At 39.0% G+C, this 26,865-nt stretch overlaps 1 protein-coding gene and 1 long non-coding RNA gene across 3 annotated transcripts in view; one reads left to right on the forward strand and one right to left on the reverse strand.

Annotated features, from left to right (window-relative positions):
- LOC107216937 (LIM domain only protein 3-like) overlaps window positions 1-7,586 on the reverse strand; it is a 108,815-nt gene extending 101,229 nt beyond the window's left edge. For both annotated transcript variants that reach the window (XM_046742770.1, XM_046742769.1), the window contains exon 1: window positions 7,123-7,586. The gene's annotated coding sequence lies outside the window, so the exon portion shown is untranslated. The remainder of the gene's footprint in view (window positions 1-7,122) is intronic.
- Window positions 1-26,177, forward strand: part of LOC124294975 — a 63,248-nt gene extending 37,071 nt beyond the window's left edge. Inside the window, exons 2-3 of the long non-coding RNA XR_006904880.1 lie at window positions 24,754-25,035; window positions 25,929-26,177. This is a non-coding gene — a long non-coding RNA (uncharacterized LOC124294975). The remainder of the gene's footprint in view (window positions 1-24,753; window positions 25,036-25,928) is intronic.
- The last annotated feature ends 688 nt before the right edge of the window (window positions 26,178-26,865 follow it).

Here is a 26,865-nt window from a genome sequence, read left to right on the forward strand (position 1 = left end):
TTCAAATCTTGTTCACAGGTCAATTAGATGATTGAATATTTTTTTTCTCGAAACTTGCGATTATTATCCATGATATTTTCAAGTTATGTAAATGAGAAATTATACGCCTGTTTCAACTTTTATGAAATATGGTTAAATTTTTAAAATTATTTGGTATATTTCTTGCATTTTTTTTTTTTCAACGTTGCTATAGGAAGCTTTGAACGTGTGTTATAAAATTCTTGGAAATTTTTGTAAATAAAATGTGGCTCAGCGTTTTGTAAATTAACTCGAAATTCTTGAAATCATGTGAAAACTTTTGGTATTCTCAAAAATAATTTCACATGATTTGATATTCTGCCGGATCTCTATAATAATCTTTAAAATTATTCAAAATCCTACGAAATATTACGAGATTACGTAAATCCTGCTGAAATAATTTCAAAGTCTTTGACGATACATCGTTGCGAACTTTGGAAATTCTTGAGGTTCGGTGAAATGCTTTTGCAGGTGTGATGTTAAATTTTGAAACATGCTATTCGCGCAAAATGTATTACATCGGTAAAAAAGAAAATCGATTTTCTGTGAACGAGACGCAAAGATTAAACTCGCGTTCCCATTAAATTCTACATTCTCTCCGTCTGCAGAACGATCTTCGCAAACGTGAGGAATATTGATAACCGAGAACCAGCCGCAGTTACGCGTCAATCACGCGAATGCTCGGGTTTGTGTTTGACGGGGGGAAAACTCGTTCGCGATCCGTTTTGCGCCCAGATTGCAGAGAAGGGTTACAGGCTGTGTGCGTAGGTTAAAATCGCGGCTCCGGTCGCACGGCGGCGCGGCTGTGCAGAATCACAGAGAAAATCATGTTAGTTCGCGAATCGCTGTGGCGTGCCGGTTAATAATTACACCCCGCTGAATCCGCGTGCAGCAACGCTCGTGGGCGAGCAGATAAAAATCAGTAATTAGCCGGGACCATTATGGCGGCCGTTTGAAAAATTAGCGAGTCGGGGAAACCAGCAACCCTCCGGGTATAATCCCGCACCCAACGAGATCCGAGTCCTGCTCTCTGCCCTCCCGGACCTGATTTATACGGGCTTACTATTAATTACTCTTCCACTATGCTCTGACAACCGTATTTCTGAACTCGTTCTAGATTTCCGACCGCCCGATAATCCCAAATCGTTTTCAAATATCCCGAAAATTTTCATACCGTCTGTAAACTGCCTCACGATTTTTACATCGCGTTTATTAGCTCGTCACGTGGCGTAGAATTTTTGGGCAGAGGCTGAATAAGAAACTTTCAAAACAGAAAGAAATGATCGAAGATTGGTTCTAAATTAGCTGCGACTTGAGACAATCCTGGTAAAATATATAAATATATAAAATATGTGGAAAATATATCTATCTTTAACGTAACATTTGTATCTTCGACTTCCAAGACCGTGAACTTTAACTAACAAAGACTAATTAATCGCAAATAATTTTTAAGCTTATTATAGGTACAGTGTTATTTTATTTTGAATGCTGAAAATGTACCTTTGCTCCGGTGTTAGTGAATTATCGCAGATAACGACCAAGAAAGCTTCTTATGCAAAATCATTATAACGTTACAAGAATAAATCATGCAATGAAACAGATAAGGTTTTCCTCATATCGATCAAATGACCCGATTTTGTTTTAAAAAACCAAGCAATAATTTAATCTTTACGAAGTTGTCAACGACTGATGTACTTTTTTTTTTACTTAAAGTAGTCTCTTAACAGTTTTCCACCTTAGACAGAGATTATTTTAATGTAATGAACCTCGATCAACATAAATTTCACTATTTATTTTTTAAATCATTCTTTATTTTTCTGATGTATAATCTTGAAGTCACAATCTATCCAGCACTCTGATGAAATAATTGAATATTCATTTGTTCATCGTCAATACTTACTCCATTTGAATGTTAAAATGGATTAAGCTTCATCTAGCATTCCACGTACAATATTTGCCGAAACAATTTTCCCCGGAAAATTTAACGATCGAAATAATTGCGCTTAATGAAACGTCAGATATTTTTATTGGATACAATGATAATGATATGAATTTCCTGGATTTCACAATTTAATTAAGCTCGTGGCGAATTAATTACAGGTATTGTGACGTTTGAATTATTCGCTTTTGTGTTGGGCAATTTTTGAACAATCTCACTGCGGAATGCGTCCCCGCAAAATTCCCGGAATTCGTTATCTGCGTTTGGGAAGCGTTCGAGCATATATTTATGTACTTTTTTTTACTTCCTGCACAGGAAGATTGATATTCATTTTCAAAGCACCCAGCGAATGCGCTTGGAAATTTGTGGAGTTGCCTTTCACTGTATTCACACCAATTATGCAGCCTGCGCACCGTGCGAATCTCGATGGCAATCGTAGATTTATCTGAAGAGAGAAAAAAAAAACATTTTTATCGGGATTGGTTTGCCAAAATATCGTTCATTTTTATCGACTTTATTGCGACAGATTCGTACAGCGAGTGTTTACCGAATTGTTATAGATTTATACTTGTTACGAAGGTCTCTTAAAAAATACAAAAATATGAGATATTAGAATCAGGAAACCAAAGCTTGGATATTGATGCTTCATTTCAAATCACTTTAAGGTTGTTAAAAATCTAGCAGATTCGTTCGATTTCATTCTATTACGGCTCATTTTATTCAATAGACTATTTTCCACAAAGTACATGCGTCTTAATATATTTATTCTTACAACATTTTAGCGATATAGATTATGATTAATAAACGGTGAAAATTCCGTTTCAGTACCGTTTTAGGAAGTAGTTTTTTCAATAACAGAAGCCATCGCATAATGAAATCGAACGAATCCACTAGCTTTTCTATCAATCTTGAAGACATTTGAATTACAGTATTTAATGATTTCGAAGCTTTTGTCTATGATTACAGTATTTTCTACTTCTGCATTTTCACAAAAATGTTCCCAGTTTACGAACTTGTTAATTTGATAAATACTCAAAGTACAACGGTCTCGTTAAAAAAAAAAAAAAATGAATAAAACGTATTGATTCATGAGTTTCCAAATCTCCTTAACGATACATTTTTTTTTTTGTATTAAAGATTTAGACTTCTAATAATTGCCGAAAAAAAAATCTAAGAACTTCACGCAGTGAAAATTCGGTTGAACGACGGTGGAGCAGAGAAGGAAGGAATTCAGAGCGACCCTCGAGTGTTCTTTTTTCTCCTTCTAGGATCATTATGCGCAGGTAATATTGAGAATCGACGCGAATGACGCGAATCCGGCGATTGTAGGATGCGACGCAGGTGGCGCCGTCATGGAAGCATTTGACCGCAAGCTCTCACCCTTGTCGTCGAGCCAGCGCTTGTGGAGCACACCCCTGTTACCGTAACCAGATCGAGGCATTCAAGACATAACAGACCGAGATATGCATCATTAGCTCGGCTACGGAAGCCATGGGAATTCCGGCGCCTGTCGGCATTGACTGAATCGTTGCATCGCGGCATCGGTATGACGCGAAGAGGCTTTTGCCGCGATCTTGTGTTATTGCGGCACGTCAGCCATCCCGACACATGATCGACGCCGACCCCGACCGCGAATTGATCCTTCGATTCCTTCGGTATCGTCGGAGGGATGCATGGATGCATCGAAGCCTTGCAGAATACTCGAGGCAATTCGACGACCGCCCGAATTAAAGGCGTTAGGAAGAGAGAGTGAAGTATGGCAGTTGAAATGAAATATTTGAACAAGAATGAAACGACGTTTCTGCTATGCGATGGAAATGAATATGAGAATATTTTAATTACACAAGCTTGATTGATATCGATAATACGAGGAACGGTTTTATAATAACAATGTTTCTTAGTCGATTATACCATTTGTTTATTTCCTTCAAGATCATTGTATCACGGTGAATCATTCCCCGACTAATACGTTGGGTATTAATTACTCAAGATCACGGTATTTTTCAGGGTACGTTGCAGCTGAAGGAACTCTAGTTTTGGATTTAAGTTAATTGATCGAAATTGGCCGATATCGAATGGAGGTGATTTAAGGGGTGTCTCAAAATTCACCCAAGATTTCAATTTTCCGCCATTTTTGGGGTAAAGTGTTGCGGGCAAAAAACAAAAGCTAGCAGCGTGAAAGCCTTTTATTTTTAATAACCCTGAACTGTCAGCTGTAGCGCTACTTTTTGATTTTTGGTAGCAACAGTTTACCCCAAATCGGCAAAAATTCAAACTCTGTGTGAGTTTTGAGACACCCTTTATATGCACGTAAATTTACATCAAGTCATCTAACAAAGTTTATTTGAGGGGTGAAAATATATGTAATTAAAATCGTTCGAAGTCGTAACATGTACTTGAAATTACCTGGAATCACGCGAATTATATTTTTTTAACCAAGTTTACTTTCCATTAGAAAACTTTTATCCCATCAAAAACATATTAAATATATACGGTGGACAATTTTTCCGTTACCTTCCATGTTGCATTTTTATCACAGAGAAATGCTGGATATTGTGATCACTGTACGACCTTTAGAAATTTCTTAGTGAAGGTAAATCTGTAACGATATAACGTATACGCGACGCTGCGCCAACTTGTTTATAAAATTTTAAACTTTGTATTTCAAGCTTGAACGAAACGGCTGTAGAGCGATGAAAATTATGCGCCGCGTTCATTCTCGCTTCGAGTGACACGTAACGGCCGCTTGTCACGAACGTGTGACCCAAGTGGCTGCATGTTAAACGAAATAATCCGATGAACTAGAAACAAACACTCTATTTGCATATCGAATTTTTACATGGTTTTAAGATTCAATGAAAATGGCTGTTATAGTTCGGCAGGAAGATTTTTCAAAAAATATGGTAAGAATGAAATTCAATCAGGATTATTAAAAAATTGATGTCATTCAGAGAAAGGACGAAAACGATATCTTTGAAAAATTGTATCGTAGCAGCTGCTTATATCGATGTTTAAAAAAATTGGATATCAACGTGAAATTCTCAAGACTTGTGATAAACCAACGTGTAGAATTTTGATTCGCCATTTTCAAAACTGAGGGTATAAAGTGAAATTCCAGTTGTAGCGTACCGTTCCTTTCTTGTTCAAGATAACGAATCTGCAAAAATGTAGAATTGCACTTACCACGAATTTTTCAAAATTCCTCCAAAATCCCGGTGAAGTCAATTTTCCAATAAAAATTACGACTTCCATTAAACTTAATTGAAAGAGATATGAAATTTATCCGCTAGAATAATTATGTCACAAATTTTCACACAAACTTGATCGATAAAATCTCTGCGAGACAGCTGCTCGATATTTTATATTTTCAAATATAAACACTAGTAATCGGTCAAGAATTCTCCACGTAGCTGCTGACGAACTCTCTCGTTTCTCGGTGTCTAAGAAAAGAAAAAAAAGGCCAAACACGTCGATCGAGCCCTTGGCAAACTCGCAAAATCGTGTCCCTTGAAAATCTTTAGAAAAAAAAAGAAACAAAGTGGAATATAGTAATAATGAAAAGAAAATAAAGATAACAAGACTCGAGTCAAGGAATTCAGGGACGTGACGCCGCATCGATAGGGGTGGAGGGTACCGCCGGTCATAGGTGTAACATATTTATGTTGTGAACCGACCGAGTGCGGGCAATAAATAGCGGTCCCGCTGCCCCGGGGGTTGAAGGTGGGCCGAACGATTACTGCACTCACCCCCCCGTTCGTTCGCTCGCTCCGCGCTTCGTGTTGGCACCGGCCAAGGTAGACAGGTGCCTATGGAGTCGGTCAGGGAACGCAGACCGCATTTCGGACGCGTAACCAACGCGTGAAAATTTCAGAGCGATGCATAGCGGAGAATGTTTGCCCTAACGGCGAAATTCGAATTTCCCGCATGTCGTCGGTATCTTTGATGATTTTGGGAATCAAGCCTGCGGAGAAATGCGAAAGTCAGGAAATCAAGTCAAACAAAAAAACAAAAAAAACCAGCCATATGGATATTTTTTTCCTTCGAATTATGCGTAGCGAAAGATGTTTTTCATTTCTTCGAATCAATGATGCGCAAAGAAGTTTTCGAGGCTAAAATTTCAGAGGTGCTGCAATTCGATTGGTAAATGAAAAGAAAAATTCTTCATTTTTATCCTTGATGTATTATTCACAGATTTCGATGCGTCAAATTTTTGGGTACGGTCCGTAAATTATGGAAGAATTTCACCGAAGAAGTAAAGAATGAATGATAAAAATTTTATTTGGAATTATTTCTACTGAGTTGTTTATGTTTTACTGAGCGAAAAAAAAAAATCAGAATTGTTTACAACAGCGACTTGCAAATTATTTGAATAATTAGGGAGAACGGCACCTTATTAATAATCTATTAAAAATTCATCGTCTAATGTAGATTATTTACATTGAACCGAATGTCTCATTCTAATCGGATGTAGTGTAAAATATTGAGTGAAAGTTATCTTATTGAAGTGAATACACGTATTTTAATAATCGAGTTGTTACATTCAAAACGAGTTTGCAATTATTTAATATAATTTGAAAATTTAAAAGATGGTGAAAAATTGACAATGGTCCGGACCCTTCACAGCTCGATTCAACTATTGAAGAATAAAATCGAATTGACGCGTCTCGTGCGTGCTTCGAGGTGTATAAAAGCTCGACCCCTTGAAGGTACGGAGGGGATGTGACGTAAAACGAGGGAGGGTAAATTGTGAGGATAGGGGGTGGGTGAGCTTTGCAAGATAAAAGAAAGACCAACTGTTGAATATCGGCCAACTCCGAGTCGAGGGGATCGCAAGCTGGAAAACTCGAGGTCTCCTCGATCCGCTGATTCAAAGTCAAAGTTCGCCAATCAGCGGAAAAGTAACCACACGAAAGGGCGAACAAACGAATCAGATATATTATCTCTCCTGAGTTCGCAAACACAACCGAGAAATTTTTTCCTCGTTACGGGGCACATGTTCGAAACATTGGAAAAAAAAAAATCAAAATAAAAAATAAATAAAAACCGATTGAATCGAATGGGATAATTTTATGCGAAGATCTGAAATTTTTTCGGTCACGAAAGTCTTGCGTAAAAATCTGTGTATAACTGTGTGTAAGCATAAATTCTGCACAACGAGTACTCACTAAGCGTTGATTAGATTTCTCGTCCGAGCGTATCTTCTGGACTTTCGATCTTCACGATGAGCTTTTCGGTATTTTCAACTTATTGACAAATTTATTTTCCACTCAAAAATCAACGTTCGAGTATCGGTTCGATTGCGCGTAAATATTGTTACAAATATTTTACATATATTCACCGATGCAAAAGCACCGATATTTTTCAATATAAAGGGTATTTAATATCGTTTCGTATATCTTTCGGACTATTCCCTGACGATTCGTCAACGCGGTAAAACCATTGAGCAAACACCATAACAATGTACATAAAGCTGAGCGGCAATATTTTTCTGCCCGATTTTCGATAGGATATCTCTTGGGCGGTTCTCGTGTTTTTCAATATTTAAAAAAACCGTCCATCGAAAGCTCGCGATTTCGTCGAGAGAGCGAGGCTCCGGTTCACACGTGCGTCTCGGGCGCGCCGCACGTGGTGTTTGCCGAGTGGTTTCGTCCCGGCGAGCTGAGAGACCGAGCTTTAAAGCTCCCATACGACGATTGGACGATGGGTGGGACCTGCGCACGCCTGTGGGCGTCGACGGAGCTTTCGGGGCGGAATAAACCCCCCGAGGTGATAGGGCGCCCCGTGGAATGGGCACGTCTTAGAGGGGAGGGAGGGACGCCGCGCGAGAGCTTTAAGGGGCGAGGGAGTATCCCGCGAGCTTTTTTGCTTTAGCAAAATCGGCTCTCTTCTCTACCCCTTCCTCCTTATTTCACCGCGCTTTCTACTTTCGTTTCTTATACGTTTTTTTAACGCCGATGAAAAGTTTTACACTTATTTATTGTACGTCTGCGCTGCTGGGAATTGGGGATTTTTAAACGCACGGGTGAATCTTTACAACACCGTTCCCTTGTAATTCCTGGGGCTTTCGATTTTCCAGAGTTCACTTTGTTTTGAACATTACAAATTCACAAAGAAACCTGCAGGCCTGCGCGGCAATCGATCCGTTAATCCTTTTTAATGACATATCTTGTGTTGAACATACTTGTAATCTCGTTATTATTCCATTTCGAATCCTCACCTCAGTTTTACAGTTTTGAACCCCGGTGTAAACAAATATTTATGCCAAAATAGCGACGACTGTCATTGCTGAAAAATGAAGGGGAAAAACGATCTCGTCAGCTTATTTTTTTGTTACGTATGAATCTATCGACTCGTGCACAGATTTTAGAACCAGAGCACAAGCTTATCCAGGCCATAGTTTCATTGTCAAGGAAACGGAGAAGATGAAAAACCTTTTGCACACGCCTGTAACGCGACCCAATGATTTTTCACCTCCTCTGTTTCCTCGATGATACCATCGCCTGGACACACTTGTGAGCGCCGTTGAATTGTCGACGAATTTCCCAACGGGTCGAGTGAGTTTCGGCAAGTTGGAATGATTGCGACTGCAACGGGCTGCCACGCCGTGGCGCAACATCAATCAACGTCATTACCCTGAAATATCCAGCAAGCGTGTGTATGTATCCTAAATATTCAATCAGTTTGACAAACAATTCGACGGAGGTTTGAAATTAATCACCGTCACCGCTGTAGCAGATTTGGTGCAGAATCAAACTTTGATCAGAAACTGACGATAAATAAACCAATTCTAGTAAAATAGTCAAGGCATCGAACTGCAGCGTCATTTCACCCCGCATCGCAGGTTCGACTACGCGGATAGTTTCGAGCCCTCGGACTGTTCGGTAATTGACAAGTCTGGTAGGACAACTGGTCAGCCAGCTCGCTTAACACCCTTAGCGGCCACACGGGGTAATTGGAGGTCTAAAATCTTTGAATTTGTTATAAGTAACGACATCTGCCGGTAGTAGACAAGTGTGATGAAAATCATTAGAAATGTTGAAGAACTCTTCAATAAACATGAAACAATCGGTTAGAAGTCTTAATACACCCACATGTCTTGTACAATTAGGTTTTTCAGCGTGGGGTAACGAGTTAAGGGTTGAACCCTGATTGGCAGTTGCGTGTTTCTTTTTCCTTCGGTCATTCACATCTTCGAATTATACACGTAATATCGCGGTAAATTAACTCCGATTTACCGCTGCAGGCGCGCTGAGATCATCTAATTTGGAAGATTGCTGCAAAGCTTCGATGCACTCAATCGTCGTGTTAAAATGGAGCAATGCAAACTGTGGTATGATTCTCCCCCGGTCGTAAGTTTTGACAGTCGAAATTCAGAATCCGCGCACATTTCGCACCGTATAGGGAACGAAGATGTAAAAGGGGCAATAGCAGCGAACCGAGTGAATTATCTATAGAGTCTAGACCACGGCTGATCTGTGATTCTGTGCCTGATTAGCTATTCGATGAAACGCAATTACACCGAGAAAGTGAAACCCTGTATCCGTGCGAAATCCGAATCGACGTGACGTTCGCTGACAAATCGTCGATGGTGGGTATTTTCTTGATTCCGAAATTATCTTGCTGCTAATCATTTATTTATTCATCCATTCCCCTTGTCTGTATTTGCAATTATACTTACAACGTAATATAATTTACAAGATTTAATCTTCCTTCGTACCGAAGATAAATCGATACGAAATGTTTATCGAGACATCGAATTTCGTTGAGAAAACTATTTCTTAATCTATATTCTCGTACGAAAATTTTTCACAAAGAAATTTAACCAAGTTTCCAAATTTTTAACGAATATTCGACGAATCGTTAATAAAGCTTTACTCAATTCAATTCCAAGGAATGAAACGAAGGGTCGTTCACATTTTGTAGACACGAAACTTATACGCCAAACGATTGTCCTTCTATCCGACGTACGAGAAGGTCCGAAATTGTAACCGGAAGGTCGAAAGTGTATCCGTAACAGGAAGTTTATAGGGGTTTTAGATCCACACACACGCATACGCATACATGAGGTATGGAGCTATCAATTGCGGCTAATCCTTGGGCCCGAGGAGCGGGAAATTAAATGTCCTTAATGTGCGTTTGAGTATCGATCAACTACCGGTGGTAGCAGGCAATATATAACCGGCTCAATATCAATCCGTCAATCAAAGTTGTCAAAACTTTACTGAAAATTAGAAGGATCATGTATTGTCGGTGACATGGAACGACTCGGGTTTACAACCGGCGGTCGAACGGGGCCAATTATTTTACAGCCGGGGATTTCGGTGGACAGGACATGTATATTAGATACCCAATTCCACACCGTAATCCCACCATAAATATCTTTGAATTATATTTTACAGAGCGGCGGACATTGCGATCCATTTGTTTCGGGATGGGCATTATACACCCGACGGTTAATCGCTCAATTAAATTGGATTATCAAAAATAGTACCCGGCTCCACGTTACGTGTACCTATAGATAGGCATTCGCGTTAAATCCAACCGGATGCTCCGCAGGCGTCAGTCTCGTTTCGAAACGCGTGATTCTCTTCTCTCTTATCGGCCCCAGGAGGGACAATTTTACAAAGGTACGAAGAAGAACACTGGCAGAAGCAACGGTCTATTTAAACAATTGGTTTCAAATGGAAGGATAGACAAAAGTCTCGAAAATTAAAACCACAGTAATTGTGATTACAGTGAACATAATATCGTCTCGGTAACTGTCACTTTATTTGCTTCCACTACAAGATCAAAAAAAAAAAAAAAACAATTACCGTCACTAATATTCATACACGTATAATTTTGTTGCCAAATTTTTTCTCAGTTTACACATTATCCAGTCTCCGTAATAATATTGATCCTTCAGCTAATGGCTGGTCACGGCGAAGCAGCAAGACTGGTTATTAGAATCAATCTTGACCAAGTGTTACCAGTGGCTAAATATAGGTAAATTAATAACCTTATTTGTATACATCCCCTATCTCCGTGGTCAGTGGTTCTCAAACGCTCAATCAAAAAATGCACACGGTGATCCGCTTAACCGTGAAGCTCGTACTACAAAATACCGCAGTTGTCGACATGGTTTTTAAACGCATGTACGTATGTACGTATGACATATGTATTAGGTTCTGCACTAACCATTCAATCGCAAATAAAAGCCAGAAAAACCTTGCTAAAAGATGACAGATATTTTACACATTTTTTTTTTTTTGGTTGATATTGGATTTGGACGATTGGATGCTAAACTTCGAGCATCGTTCCTTTATGCTCGAGAAGGCCAATGCCGTCCGTTCCGGTGTAAACCGGAACACCCGGTATCTGGTCCGAGAGGGTAGTTTCAAACGGGGCGGGAGGGTGATTTTCATTCCGAAGCTTGTGCTGTCCGATACGGCTCGCGGTGTCCACTCGGAGCTGTTCCGTGTTCGTGGCTAGTGCCCGGCCAGATGTCGCCACGGCCGTGACGTCACTGGTTAACTGCCCCCGACGACGGGGATGATTCTGATTAATTACCGATAGTTACACAAGCTGACGCCAGCCGGTGTATGGAAGGTTGCAGACTACAGCCTACGCGTCACGTTATTGAACATTTTGCATTTCGACTTTTTTACAATATCGCCGAACGCCTGCGGTGCCTCAAATTTCTATACAGAGGGTGGAAGTTCCTAGGGTGAAAAACGAAATCGCAACATGATTTCGGGGATTTTACGGGACTTCAAAATGTTTTTCACCTCTGACGGAGCGAATTTTTATCACGTTTTTTCCCCCTCTGCTTCGATTTGGGAAAAATCATGGAGATAAAGGGGTGATATTTTGTGCTTGAAATTTTGAAAATCATGTCGCAAGCTACGATGTATTCTTCAGGGTGCGCAATTTTTAATCTACTGGACTAAAGTTCCAATCCACTGAACCGGTGCATGTTATTCTTATCATCAACGAAATGATCACATCTTTACAGCTAGAAAACATAAAAATTATCCTTTCACTCAAAACCTAGAAAGAATCAGGGAGTCCATTCATCCGTGATACTTTGGAAGAGTGAAAAAAAAAAAAAAGAAGTATTGTTTGTCCGTGATATAGCATATGTGGGGAGATGAAACTACCGAGTTGTAACTACGTCAATATTGATCAATTACAAAACATGAGCTTGCATTAAATAATTACGGTAAATACAACCCTCCGACCAGCACGATGAGTGACTAGCAGTTGCAGGGATCCCCGGTGTTCCATCATATGTCAATACTGACTGGCGTTGGACGCAATTATCCTTTTTAGTACTTCTCGAAACTTGACGTAATCTTTTTAAATTTGCTATTAGGCTTGGAATGCGTTGACGAAAAGCAAAAAAGTTAACACCTGAAATGATTCGATCAAAAACAGTGAAACAAACCTAAACGCATGTTTTGTCAATAAATAATTAGGCGCACGAAAAGCTTGAATATGGAATTTTTAAGATTGAGGTTCAGAATTTGACAAAAAAGGCTTGGAGCTAATTTTGGAATTAATTCAAATGGATAATACATATTTGACATAAGGCCATTATCATTATTTAGTTAACGTCAGCGATTTTGCTTTCGAATTTCTTCAAAGTTACATGGAAGGACTCGTTTCTGATTAAATTACATTCACGATGTAAGCGAGAAGTTCACTTCAATACGACAAACTTTTCGCATGATTCCAAGGGCGATTTTAAATATCAACTTGCCACTTCCCATCTGTATTTAGTGTAAAAAAAAAGTCATTAAAATTACCCCGATCGTATATTTTTTGCTCACCGATATCTCAAAAACAACCTATCAAAAGATATTCACAATTTTTGTCTCAATCGCTTCGGTTTTTCCAGACTTAAAATCGATTGGATTTAAGGTGTAATCGGCTGTGGTATCTCTGAGTTTCTCACGAGAGGGACACGCAATAAATCAAAGTTATCCCTCGGCGAGATACTCGTGTCGGAAAATCGTTCGACGCAGGTACAGCAATTACGAAAAAATCACAGATGTGCATAATTTCTTTCACGGATCCGTTACTGCTCGCGATTCCAATCGGGAATTCAAAATCGCCCGTGCAGGGTGCAGGGTGAATACGGGGCTGGTCAAAGCACCCTCAGAAAGAGACGGAGGCAACGATTTCCTGGCATTACCGGGCTCTCTCTAATTACCATGATTTTAATTTAGCCGGTTCGTTTCCGCCAGCGAGTCGAAGCCTCCGGCGAACAGCGCAGCTGAACACACGAAGCCTCCGATGCCCCGTCTTCTTTCCCTCTGCATCCCCTGCGCGATGCGATTCGGTGCAGAGCGGAGCTTGCACGCCGGCCGCCGTGATTGCTTCTAATTAATATCAATCAATGATATTTGCATCGGATTACTACCTGGCAGCCCCACGATATTCCTCCTGTGTACCGATCCTCCTCGAATCCTTCCTCCCACTCTTCTACATGCGCTGCCGAGAGGCCGACAGCATTCATCCGGAATCCGAGGGCCACTCGAAACGGCTCGCAGCGAAATTGCCCGAGATAATCGGTGCCCTCTGACCGACTATCCCCGCTCTCACCCTCGACCCCTTGACGCTCGGATCCGGACGAGCTTTGGATCGTCAGTCGGGATTGTTGATTTTTTAAATTAAATTCTGAAACTTTGTGCGGATCAAGTAACTAACCGGTTTCTTGTTTCGATTTCGTCATCTTTAGGTAATTACGGTGTGTAGGGAAAACCGGGGTAGGCGAGGCAGTTGAGAAGGTTCGTTTGCTAGATGTCGGTACTTTTCGTTCACTTTGTCACAAGTCAATTATGCACATTGAGCATTTATCAAATAATTGTATTCGTGAGCTAGGAAGATCTCTGATTAAAAACACAAAATTGACAAACAATGAAGTTGTAAACTAAGGCGTAAATGTCGATACTTCGTCTCGGACGATTCAAAATTGTCTGCTTATAATCGATGGAAATATTTTCCCTTTTTTTCTCAACCGCTAAAGATAAAACTTGTCTTTTTTCTCAAATATTTTCTATTTCAATCTTCTTTCAAACAAACTTTAACTCTGATCACTGTTACGATGAAATATGATATATATATATAAATTGTCAAAAGCTTACAAACTTGTATTTTTGAACCTTGTATTTTGAAACGAATTGAGAAAATTTTATACGCATTTAGAATATTATTAATTTCCGGGATTGACCCTTTGAGTCATGGTGGTAAGTATTCTTTTCTCCTATTTTATATATGTTTTTTGTATATGTAGAGAATTTTTCGACGTGTTTAGTTGCGGTTTTTTCCTATTTCTGATACTATACTGATAGGTTTTAAATATTCGAGAGTAATTATTGCGATATAATGTAAATTATTATTGTTAAAAACAAAATTGATCGAAAAAATTTGTGAAAATTGAAGGAATAATTCATTTCCGAGAAAATTCTACACACGTTTTACATAAATTATATAAGTCTTTGGGGTCACCGATTGCGAATATGAAGTCGGATTTAAAAAAATTCAAAATGGCGGATCCAGTTTGGCGGACGAAAATTTCAATTACCATCGAATCCGGAGAAAAATCTCTGACCAGGGGTTTTTGAGGTCGCTGATTACGAATCGACAATCAAGTTTTGAAAATTCAGTACGGCGAATCGAATCAACGACCCCGAAAACTCCCGCGTAGAGTTTTTTAATATTACACAATCAAATTTGAAATTTTCCTCGACCGTGTTGGATTCATCATCTTGAATTTTTGCGATTTCTTTGCAGATTCGTAATCAGTGACCGCAAAAACCAAACGAAATGAAGTTTGAATCGCGTTCTAGGATTAAAAATATTTTGCACATTCAATTGTTTTTCATTATTTCTTATTCTTCAAACATTTTTTCAAGATTCTTTAAAGTTTCGAACGACGTTTCGCTATCGCAAGATGTGAAAGAAGAAGCGTTAGGCGGTAGGCTCGCCCGAGCGATACTTGACATATCCCGGTGTTTTAATACGAGGGAACCGATCCCTCGGGAGTTTCGTTCCCTGTTTCGTCGATAGCGTATTTTCTCGCCGGCTATATCGATGATGATATTTATTCAAATGTAATATCTTGGCTGGCGAAGATTACCTCTGTCCCGAAAATGTCTCCCACAGGCCTGCAGCGGGTTCGTTTTTGGAGGGGGGATAATCCGACTGGGAGTCGCAGAGGCGTATTAAAACTTTCAAATTTGTCAAAATTTCGCTGGTCGCATGCGTGCCTTTATGTCATCCGCGTCTCCTCCTTCAACTTTCATTATTCCTTGCCTCATCCGGTTTTCTCTCGTCGATATAAAAGCCTCGGCTCAAAAAGGGGAAACTCTCCACGTGGGGAGGTGAGAGAGGTCGTAAAACAGATTATAAACACTCCGTAAGACGGCGCGGCTCGAGTCGGGTTGAAGCAATAGATTTCTCCATCCCCCCCCCCCCCTCCTCCTCCCCCCCTTTTTTTTTACTCCTCCTTTTCCTTTTCTCCCGCGAAGGACTTCAAAAGTTCTTGGCCACTCAACGCAAGCTGTTTCTAAGGCCCTCGAGCCGCTGCCTTCTTTCCAATTTCTTAAAAAGCCGTGCGACAATTTATGTGAGACGTGTTATAAACTACCCCCGGACCACCTAACCCCCACCACCCTTCCTCGTTTCTCCTCCCAGCGATACGCGATGGTCCAGAAAACTAACACTTCGTCTCTCGAACCGCTGGTTCAAAAGTTACTTTGCTTCATTCCTGAGACTCGCTTGTCAGCCAATTCGATGAAAGCTTATCTATTGAAATCAAGTTTTTTTATTTTATTTATTTTTTTTTTTTGGTGTGGACAAATTACGAGGGTGTTACTACTTATTTATATTTGGTAAACCCATCATACGAATCACGTAAAACAATTCAAAATTTCAGTCGTTTGTTTTAATATTCAGTCTTCATTAGATGTGAAAATTATGTAAAAATAATAATTGTTTCACGTAATTTAGTCATATTTTAAGATTGGCCTCTTCAGACAGAATTCGTCATTGATGATAATGTATTGGACAGTAATTAGTTTAGCCTTTATCAGTATAATAACCTGTGAATTTACCATTCGTCGAAATAATTTGCTGTTGCCAATTCCCTTCATTTTAAATTCTGGCCGATTTATTTTCTGGATTTTATACTCGAGCAAGATTGACTTGAATTTCCAACAGTATTCCAGATCATCCAACAGTGTTGCCAAATTTTTTTTTTTCTTCGTCTAATTAATAAAAAATTGAATTTTACTCACAAGCAAAGTTCCTATTTGTGTAAGGAATGCGTTTTTTACTATTAACATTTTATACATCATCTTCGCGATATTAATCACCTTCTGAAATACTTCCAGACTAGAAATTGTACCTAAAAATCAACTCCGTCATCCCTAAGAATCTTAGTGAACAATGGAACGAAGTCAAAGGGACGGGGTGTCGTGGCGATATCAAACCCTCTAAGAATTTCTATGAAATTGATTGAAGGGTTTCGTTGCGCGGTGGCAGTTTTCCCAGCGACCGTCGCGTGGCAGCACTATTCCGTCCAGCACTTGGGATGAATTTGAAGGGGATGCGAGAACCGTGAGAATCAAAATATCGGGGATGTGAGATGCGCATTGACGACAAACGAAACGATGCGGAAAAATTTTCGGCAAAGGAATTAGTCCGTTTATTTGTTTATTCATTAATTTTTCGACCTTTTTGTCTCATACGTTTCTTTTTTAAAAACAGCTCTTCGCGTATCGTTTTTCCACTTTTCGATTTCTTCTTGCACGATGTAAGTGGTTTGAGTTACACGCGCGCTATCGATCAAATAACTCGCATTAATCAGCAATAAAATCGAAGCACCTGTTCCAATAACTCTTTAGCAATACCTTGAATCAACCGTTACGTTTTCAAGTATGCATTACGGTTTAATACACGGTGAAACAATATTGTGAATTTGCACGTAATGAAATGAACTTTTATTCGTTTCCATCAGTTGAGTTGATCCAATTCAATACATTCTCAATTTTCCACTTTGAGGGAAATGGAAGTCGTTTCATTCGCCTAAGAATAAAAAAAAAAGAAATACCGAAACTTTGAGTTTCTTCTGAACATAGTCAATAATTCTTGTAAATATTGAATTTCGTTTCTTCAAATTTTGTCATTAAAATGACAAGTTTTGGAAGTTAACTTTACGTATATAAACGTAATGTATGTTTGCGGAAGTTCTTTGAAATTAAGTTGAAGTCTTATTACAGATTGAACATAACGAGTAAAGTTTTGTTGTAAATTCTTCGTGAATATGACGAGTAATCGTATTATTACGACGTGGCATTAAGAAACAGAAACGAGTATGGCAATTAGTTTCTTTATTTCCCCCTTTCTGCAGGCAATATCCGTGTTCAAGTGATGCATTTGACTTCTCAATGTTTGAAATAAAATTTGTATTTAAAATGAATTACACTTTTTAATACATTCGCAAGCCTCTGACTCGTTGTATTTTGGATCAATTAATCCTTACAGATTGACCCAATTAAGTTAGAACGGCTCCTTTATTCCACCAGCTCGTTCAGTTGCGCTCGAATATAATAATTCTGAATACGAAATACAACAATTTGCGTAAAACATTCAGCACATTAAAATTAATCGAGAACTTAACAGCCAGCGATTCGCCGGTTTTCACGAATGCTTCCCCCCCCCCCCCCCCCCTTCCCCCAACGTTTCTCTCATTCCTATACCAATTTCAGGTCGGGTAGTTAGTACCAAGCGAAGAAGGAGTCGTAGTCGATGGGAGGGATAAGGGGGTCTGTACTTCTTCTTTTCCAATTAAAATTCAACGCCTGTGGACGCTCCGTGTAATTGGCCGAGATCTCTTTAAGCAGGAAAATTACCCAGAAGGGGTTGAAGCGGGGGGTGGGTCTAACCGCGGGTTCACAGGGGTCTCATAACGGGGCCAAAAATCCTGCCAATAAATAAATTTAAATACATGAATAGCCAACCCCTTTACTCGGCATCGTGATTTCCCCTTCATCCATCTTCCGACTTTTCCAATTCGTTCCAACCAACGGACCGAAGCTTGTACGTATATTACAGGTACATGTTTATAATACGCACGTCGTGCGGTACGTGCAACAACGGCAACACGTGTCGTTGGAATAACTTCTCGAGTCTACGTCTCGCAAAAATACTTTCACACTTAGAGAAGGAGAAAATGGCGAGATATCATCTCACCTGCGACGGATCCACACGTCTTTGTCCAGCAACAGCACCACCCCCCCTTTTCCGTGCCTCGCAAAAACGTACAATTAGCTCTGCACGGATCCCAAAGTCCGCATCAGCCCCCTGAGCCGGTGTACTTCGGAGGGCTCAGCACGAGGCTGGGAGAAAGCCTGTCATGGAGTCGGGGGTGGGATCGGCTGAAGTACCCGCTAATTAATACCCCCTAATTGCACCGACCCCGGCGAACAACAAGTCCCAGGGCTCTGCCAGGCGAGGATATTCTACTATCGACCGATTTAACGTTCTACGTTTCTAGATTCCGAGAAGTACGTCGAGTCTTCCGTACCTGTGGGAGATGTTGCACGGGGGAAGGAGGGTAAGGCTTGTGGGGTGTGTGAGCCTGCTCTACGCACTTCCGGTTGTGGCGAACGACGCTTGCGGCTTTGTGAAGAAGATTCATTATTTTGAAAGAATTGTACCGAGGCACTGATTCTGCTCATTTTATATTCGAAATTCGTAGAGGGATGTGAATCACCTATTGTTAATACAGTCTGAGACATTACCACGCGAAATTATCATCAAAAGATTTTTATTTTTCAAACCTAGAAGTGTATTATCTATATAAAACTTTGAACAATCGTAATTTATTCTGTACGTAAATCATTTCTTTGTATAAACAGAACTTGAGAAGACAATTTTTTCCAATTAGATATATGTATATATATATATATATATATATATATATACTTTACTGAAGAGGTAGATTATCCGAAAAATCTGAATCCACAATACTTCAATATCAACTCGCTCTTATTAGAATTAATGAACGACAGTTTTGTTTTCTTTATTTATTTTCTACGAGCGAGAGTTTTGGTATCATTTTTAGCGAAGACGTGAAATTTCCTTCAAAAAAGTGATGTAAGTATGCTAAGTCGTGAAAAGCTTTCGTTGCGGATAAACTCGTGATTGACGAGAAACAGAGCTATCGATCGTTATCTAAAGTAGTCATCGTTTCCTCACCAGATATCTTTCGAAAGCCCGAAAAGCTTCGCGATACGATTATTTCAAAAATCTGGTTATACTCTCCTTGAAAAATTGACTAATAAACTTTTTTCTAAACTGTACGCCTTGAGATGCTGTATCCAACCATTATCGTGATCCTATTCAACCCGGACCAAAAAGGCTCAGTCGCGATTAATTTTTCTGAATCGTATATTGAATACTTGAAGAAAAGCGAGAAAAACGCTCTCGTTGCAAAAACGGGATTTTTTAAGCGGCTGCACGCGTGCAGCACGAAACGTCGCTTCGGCGACGAACGGCTTTGGTAACATATTTCACCGGAGCCCCCTTTCTTCACTGCGTGGCGCACCGTATCATATACCCTTAAATTTACACTGTACGAGGCACCCATATCGATACGAGGTCTAAGTTATGGCGCAATCCAGGCAACGTGTCGCCGCCATGTTCTACAACTTTTCAATGCCAATATATTTCCACGGGCGATTTTATTTCTTTCTTTTTTTTTTTTTTCTCTTCGTCCCTTTATTTTCTTATTCCTTCTTTTTGCTTTCATTATTTTTATCCTCTCTTTTTTTATAACCGCGTGCTCACTTTTTTACGAGCTTTTAGAGCGGTACGCCAACTCTCTTGGTCGGTAGAAATTTGATGGATGAATAGACTGGTCTTCGAATTCCGAGTTCTTGAATCGAGATTTCGGAATTCGTTTTTTTTTTTTTTTTTTTTTTTTTTCTCATTGAGTCAGGGAAAATAATTAATTTTTTTAATAAATGGCGAAGAAAGATTGTCAGTAAGAATTGAATGCCGGGGAAGAGTGAAAGACAAGGAATGCGAATAGAATAAACAACTCTTGACGAAGTTTTATTAACCATTTTTCCGGGTTTGAGAATTAAAGGAAAATAAGGTTGTGGGGATAAACGGCCCGCTTCATGAACGTAATAACGAAACGTTCACATTCGTCTACGGTTACGAATTCTCCTGTTTGGATGAACGGTCTGCTGTAATTATCGCTTCGCGTATAACGTACAAAACGTATATTCTACATACGCAGGCAGCGATCTGAAATTGTTAGTTCAATAACGTCGAAAAACAATAATTTCATTACCAGTATCCGGCTATAATTACTTCTATTTGTTCCAAGGGATCGATAATTAATTCTGTTCCTATACCCATATCTATACACGCATAGAGGTAAATTGCCTTTGCGCCATGCATCCATTTGCCCCGAGTTATGACACATATATATATACACATGAATCGTTTAATATATAATATATTTTATATATATAAATGAGTTCCTTATATACTTAAAATAAAAATCATACTGGTACGATAAAAAACATTTTCCTTATTGCTGCACGAAATTGGATATAACGGCAAACTTCTGTTGCAGATTTTTTTCATCCTTACATCACAGTTGCGCTCAAAAAACAAAAAAAATCCTTTAAATTTATCCAGGATAAAAAAAAAAACTTTATCCGCATATGAACCTGCGTCAAATAATTTACTTGACCGGGAAGATTTTTTTTTCCGACGCAACTAAAATTTAATTCTACCTAACAAGCTTGTGTTTGAAGATCGAGTAAATTTTGTAATTTGTCTTTTATACAAATACTTTTTTACTTGACTGCTTTTTTTCAATTAAGGACTCATATAAGCAAAATAGGTGATGAACGTTAAACTCATTTATTGTATAATTGTAACATTCACGCTCGCTATTTCAGCTACATATATATGTATATGTGTGCGTGCGCGCGCGCGCGTGTGTACGTATATATACGGTTTCCGGCAATACGATGAGGGTTGCAGCGGGGGTTATGGGCCGGTTAACGCGTGCGGCTAACCACTTTGGCGTAAAACAGAGGTGTTGGTCTCTAATATATGCCGCTCTGCTCCTGTCTGAGCATATGTTGCCCCGCAACGCGTTATACTAGTTTTCACCCCCCTCCCAACCCTCTCACCGTGTTATTTTCGCCATACTGTCGAAATAATACAGTTTAAACTAGGGCTAGAATTATGGTAAAAGTTACAAGCGCTGTCGTCTATTGCTGTGTTTCGCTTTTTAAAACGGAAGAAAAGAAAGTACATTTTTTTTTTTTTTTACAATCCTGCAATTTTCATCGCAGTTATGGAGTGATTAATCAACACTTTGATTTTTCAATGAAATTTTGTTTGCGTTGTGATTCATTTTTAGGCTCAGAAAGGAAAATTTAGATCATAATCACAAGTCTGTCAAATCGATTTTTTTGGCTTCGAGCAGATTAAGTGAATTAAATTTAAATTTCGATTTCATTTTTATTTCGAGCTATAGAATAAATAGGTGTATACCTTGTGCAAAAAACTGTTCCAAAATCAGTGTTATGGTCAAAATATTGCTGCTTTTTCTCTTCAGATATCGCAACAATGATGTCGTAATTTTTGTCTTAAGGTTAATAATTCTTTGTGAATGTTAAAAATCGTCAGTGTTATATAACCATGCATAGAGAAAATGATGATAAGTGTGTTTCAAAAATCTTTGAGTGATCGAACAATTTCGCAGTCGAAAGAGTTAATTATACAGCGTTACAATAACTCCGCAAACTCTTCCACTGTGCACAAAGTGTAAACGGGGTGAGTTTGCCCCAGTTGAAACAAAGCGTTGATATAATAGCAGTGCAGACGTAGCCTAGAGTGCGGTGCTATTGCACCGTGTTGTGCACGTATGGATATTCTGTAAGTAAACTGGGTCACTTTCGTATGAATCATTTTTAATTAAGGGACTTGATCGAAAGACCGGAATTAAAATGCGCCACGTTTATATATTCAGGCGGAAAATAGTATCTCCGTTGCTTCCGCGTTGCTTTCGAACAAAAAAAAAAAAAAAAATTAAAGCGGCTTGTTAGGAACTTTTTTAGCATTCAGTAAAATAGAACATGATCGATAAAATATTATATAACGTATTCTAACCGAATAAGCAGGCTGTTATTACTACGACTAATTATCTTGATATAATTAGATTCAAATTTTTAAACGAATTAGAATTTTTCCAAGGGGTGGCTTATTCACTGAGGTTATAAAACAGAGCTTCCTTTTCTTTCCTCCCCCTCTCACTTGCTTTCTTCCTCTCTCTCTTTCTCTGTGAACGTAGCAGCTCCCTGTGTATTATTACTAAGACCGAATTGAGGGTATAGCGAGCTTGCACGGGTATATCCTATTGTGTAAAGTCGCGTGCGCGGCGCAAGTTAATTAAGAGCGTCTAATGAAGCAGCCGCACCGCCGCAAACGACGCGGCGCCCGAGCCAAGAACACTGGCGTCTCAATCAATATATTAAAAATTACGGTTAGCGGCGATATTCGCTTAGCCATAGACCGTAAAATATTCCCACCCATAGTCGAACTCGCGACAATTGCAAACTCCAAGTTTTTACCATCAACGAATACGTTGGATTCAATTCCCAAACAACTATCGGGTACAATTTCACTTCTGTAATTTAATACCACAATCCAGAGCTGCATGGCAAGTAACTGGAATATCGTTACTTCGCTGTAAACTTATTAAAATTTCAGGAAGAAAAAAGTTGTATAGAAATGAAATGAAATATGTCAACTATTACAAAATTTCTGGTATTAAATGTTATGAATTAGAGATGAATGAATTCTGTTGAATCTTGAATTTTTTTACGAATATTATGATAAGAAATACGATAAGGAATACAGAGAAATATATTGCGTATGATTTACAAATTTTTTCTGAATTGTAGTTTAGAATTTCAAGAGTGGAGAGGTAGCGAAAAGAGATAAAATTTTGAATACCGTTTTATTTTTTGGATTCTTGGTAACCCGCAGATAAATCCGGACAAGCGCCGTGTATTTTCGCATCCCCACGCCACTGTGACACAATGTTGTAAATTTATGCAGTGGTTTAACAACGTTTTCATCAGATAAGTAATCTCTCTCCTCCTCGGCTTTATTATTTTTACCATGTTCATATACTTTTCTCTTATATAAAGTAAGTCCGTTGCTCGTAGTATCAACCCGTCCCAGGCCCGAAACTTCAACCCTTTGAAGTTGCGAAACTAGCGTTGAAAGAAGTGAGACAAAACAAATGCAAAAAATATAAGTAAATAAATTTAAAAAAATAAAGTGACGGAGGCGAATGTGGGAAATACTGATAATTAAGACGGAGGAAAAGAGTAGCGCGAAATATTTTAAAATAGAAGATAAAATAAAAAGAGTACGAAGAATGAAGAAAAAAGAAGGCGATTTTATTTGACATCATTTTTATTTTAATTACGCTCCGCTCGAGACACAGAATCAGAACGGAGTTTTACAAACTGGAAAGATTAACTTTTATTGCGTTAATTAATTTTTAACCGTCTCTCTCCTCCCCCCTCCCCTCCCTCCCTCTCTCTCTCTTTTCACCTCCACCTCCCTTGCCATCTTCTCCGCCCCTGCGGACTGATTGTATTATTCCGAGTTATTGATGTAGGGAAGGGACGAATGTCGCGGAGTCTTTTGTCTCGGTTCTTTTCTCCACCGAAATTTTATTAACTTGACTTTTCATTTTTCTCAAGCCGTCCTGGAAGTTTTTTCTCTCCATAAGATTTTCATGGGGGATTAACTCAGCTCGTTGGTTTTTTGAAACTTTAATTTCTCCTCCACACGCAATGAAATGCAACATCTGACGATTATTTTTCAGGAACAATGTGTTTTCGCGAATTTCGCGCAGCGATTTTTGCCAGTTTATGGATACACGCAGCGTCATGGCGACGAAAAAGTTCTTTGCCGCAGCGTCGCGTCTGCTGCACGTCCGGACTTTAGCACGTTCCTCCATCTGTCTGGATAGGATTACGTTTTGTTACATTTTTATTGACCAAAGTGGGTGGTTAACTCTATAAACTATGATATTTTACGTTCTATTTTAGTGTCTTGCTATAACCAGAACTACTGTGTCTAGATTCTAGCAAACCGCGGTTTTATTCCCCGAATTGAACGAAATTCACAAAACTTATACGACTTGCGGGAGAGAACAATACCTTTTATGGTATTATGCTGCTATTGATACTGTTCGATAGTTTTGCCCTCGTATTATACGTACGTATGTAGATATCTCGCACTGAACTTACTGACCGAGTCGAGCGATACGACGATAACTTTGATTTTATGTACCCTAAATTTTATTTGTAAGTAACCAATTTGTACGGTGTTTGAGCAATTGGAACGATGACAAATATGACATGAAAAAAGAGTTTTTCTATTTTTTTTTTTTGCTTTTTTGTTAGTATCGTAATCAAATACTGCTTGTTTCGTATAATCAAGCTACATATTAGCAATTCATACACCGTGATATTAAAACTCATGACTAATCGCAGTAATAACTGCACCGATGTAAAACTACACGGTTGAAATTGATTACATAAAACAGTAAAAATTAGAGAAAACTTTTGAAAAATCAGACAACGCGTGATCTTCGCTACGAACCGTACCGAGATTTCATTGCTGTCAGTGAATTAGAATATTCCAGTGAATTATAAGTCTTGATTAACATTTACATGAGATTGTTTCATGTGTAGGAGCCATTATTCCGAGAAGGAAGTTGCTGACCCTCTACAAGCCGACCTCAGCCGGGAAATAAGAGTCGGTTCGCTATGACTCGACGATTTTATGAACTGATTAAAACCAGTGCACTTGGCGTTCTCAATTTACACCCTCCGCAGACTTGTTAGATTTTTACGCGGCGGTTAATTTCTTTCGTCGAAGTTGCGCTGTAGCGAGAGAACCAAAAAGGGTGAATGCGTTTTGCGACAATAAGTGAAAAAAGAAATTTGGTTCGACCGGCAGGAACAAAATACGAGGTGAGTTAAGGGACAGCCGAAACTGAACCGGCAATAGCGATTTTTAACATTGATTGGAGCACTCTGGCTTCACGTGCTGCGGAGAAAGGGTTTTGTTTCCGCATTGGACCGGCTCGGATTGGAGAAATGAGGCATGAAATCGACGAAAGTAATTCGCGCAATATAATCAACGGTTGAGCTAAGCCAAACTCGGTTAAACAAGAGATCTTTCGGGGGATGCCGGGCCTCGGGGTGGAAGGAGACAGTGTCGGGTAGGCCTAAGCAAAGCAAAATCGAGTAAATAGTCTGAATGCCGGGCCTACTAATTAGTTATATAAAGGCACTCACCCCGCTTATCCCCCTTTCTTGAATCCCTTCGAAAGCTTATACTGTTAATTAACATACCAAGCCAAGGGTGCCGCGGGTACCGAGTGTCGTCAACGCAGCTTCGAGTCCCTGAAACGAGAGAAAGGCGCCTAAATCATTCACCCTGATTTAAAAAATATACGTCTGACTAATACGATTCTTGCAATACTTCGTCGAGCCTTGCTGCGTCGACTTGACGGTGTTTTTTTATTATCGACGGTTTTTTCTTACGGTTTACGCATCGTTAAATAACGCATATATAGCGATAGATTTTATGATTATGCATGTTTGTAATTCATTCTTTCGCTTTACACGAAACTATAGCATTTTTATTAATCCATACAGATATTAACTTTTCACGAGAAAGATAATACTTGCCGGCAATGCAATGGTTCGTCGATGCATTAGAATTTCGATTTGATCGATACATTAACGCGGTTCAGAAGCTACAGATAGGACAAAAATAAGTTGAAGATATATTGATTTCTGTTTTTACATTTATATATAGCTTTTTTTAATGAAACAAAATTTTTATTTACATGATACAGGATGGATGTTTGTCATCACGACGGGCTGTTATCCATGACCGTATCGACACCCAGCCGTCATGTTATTACGGCCTACTTTGGATCAGCCAAACGTCGACTACGCGCGCATATGAAGGATAGAAGAAAATGAGTCGAACCTGTATTGAAAAGTTGATTGAAGTAAAATGTGTATGATTATATAATTGATTTATTGTAATAGATATGGAAAATGCAATAAAAAGATATGGAGGAGAAATTGTTTGTTAGAAAAAAAAAGATCAGAGAGGAATCTAGATGTTGGCTGACGATGAATGAAAGATGATTTGAGAGCGGGCGAGAGAGAGATATGGAAGAAAGGTTCCAAGGGACTGGCTAGTTGCAGTTTGCCAGTAGAAAGAGCATTTTAATAATGTAGTATGGGAACCAAAACAGCGAGGCGTTAATCAGAGAACGATGCAGGGTTCAAGGTAAATGTAAAAGTATGGGAAAAGGATCTGGGATCTAGAGGAGCTAATAGATAATACGAAAATTTGATTAGTGCTAATCGAGAAAACTTGCATACCATTATGCAAGATGAATTATTTTACAGGTACGAACTTGGAACGAAATTATTGGATATCCAATAAATATTTTACAAAGAATATTCACCCTGTAACGGAAAATGTAGGACTTTAAATAATTGGCGTGAAAAAAAATTAACACTGGATTATTCGAAAAGAATGGATATTTTTATCCAGGTAGTTATAATGATTGATGTCTTATTGATCGATGTTAATCTTTCATTACTTGTACGATTTGATTTGGATATTTAAATTCACGTCGCTTCGATTTTATCGTTAGAAGTCGTTTTCCTCGAGGCTTTGGCACCGGTTTTTCGTAATCTAATGTTGATACAAGCATATTGCAGTGGTATTTGGAATAAAGTAATTGCGAACATAAATTTCGATACTTATAGTAT

This window comes from Neodiprion lecontei, chromosome 6 (genome assembly GCF_021901455.1).
Source record: "Neodiprion lecontei isolate iyNeoLeco1 chromosome 6, iyNeoLeco1.1, whole genome shotgun sequence".
NCBI classification, from domain to species: domain Eukaryota; kingdom Metazoa; phylum Arthropoda; class Insecta; order Hymenoptera; family Diprionidae; genus Neodiprion; species Neodiprion lecontei.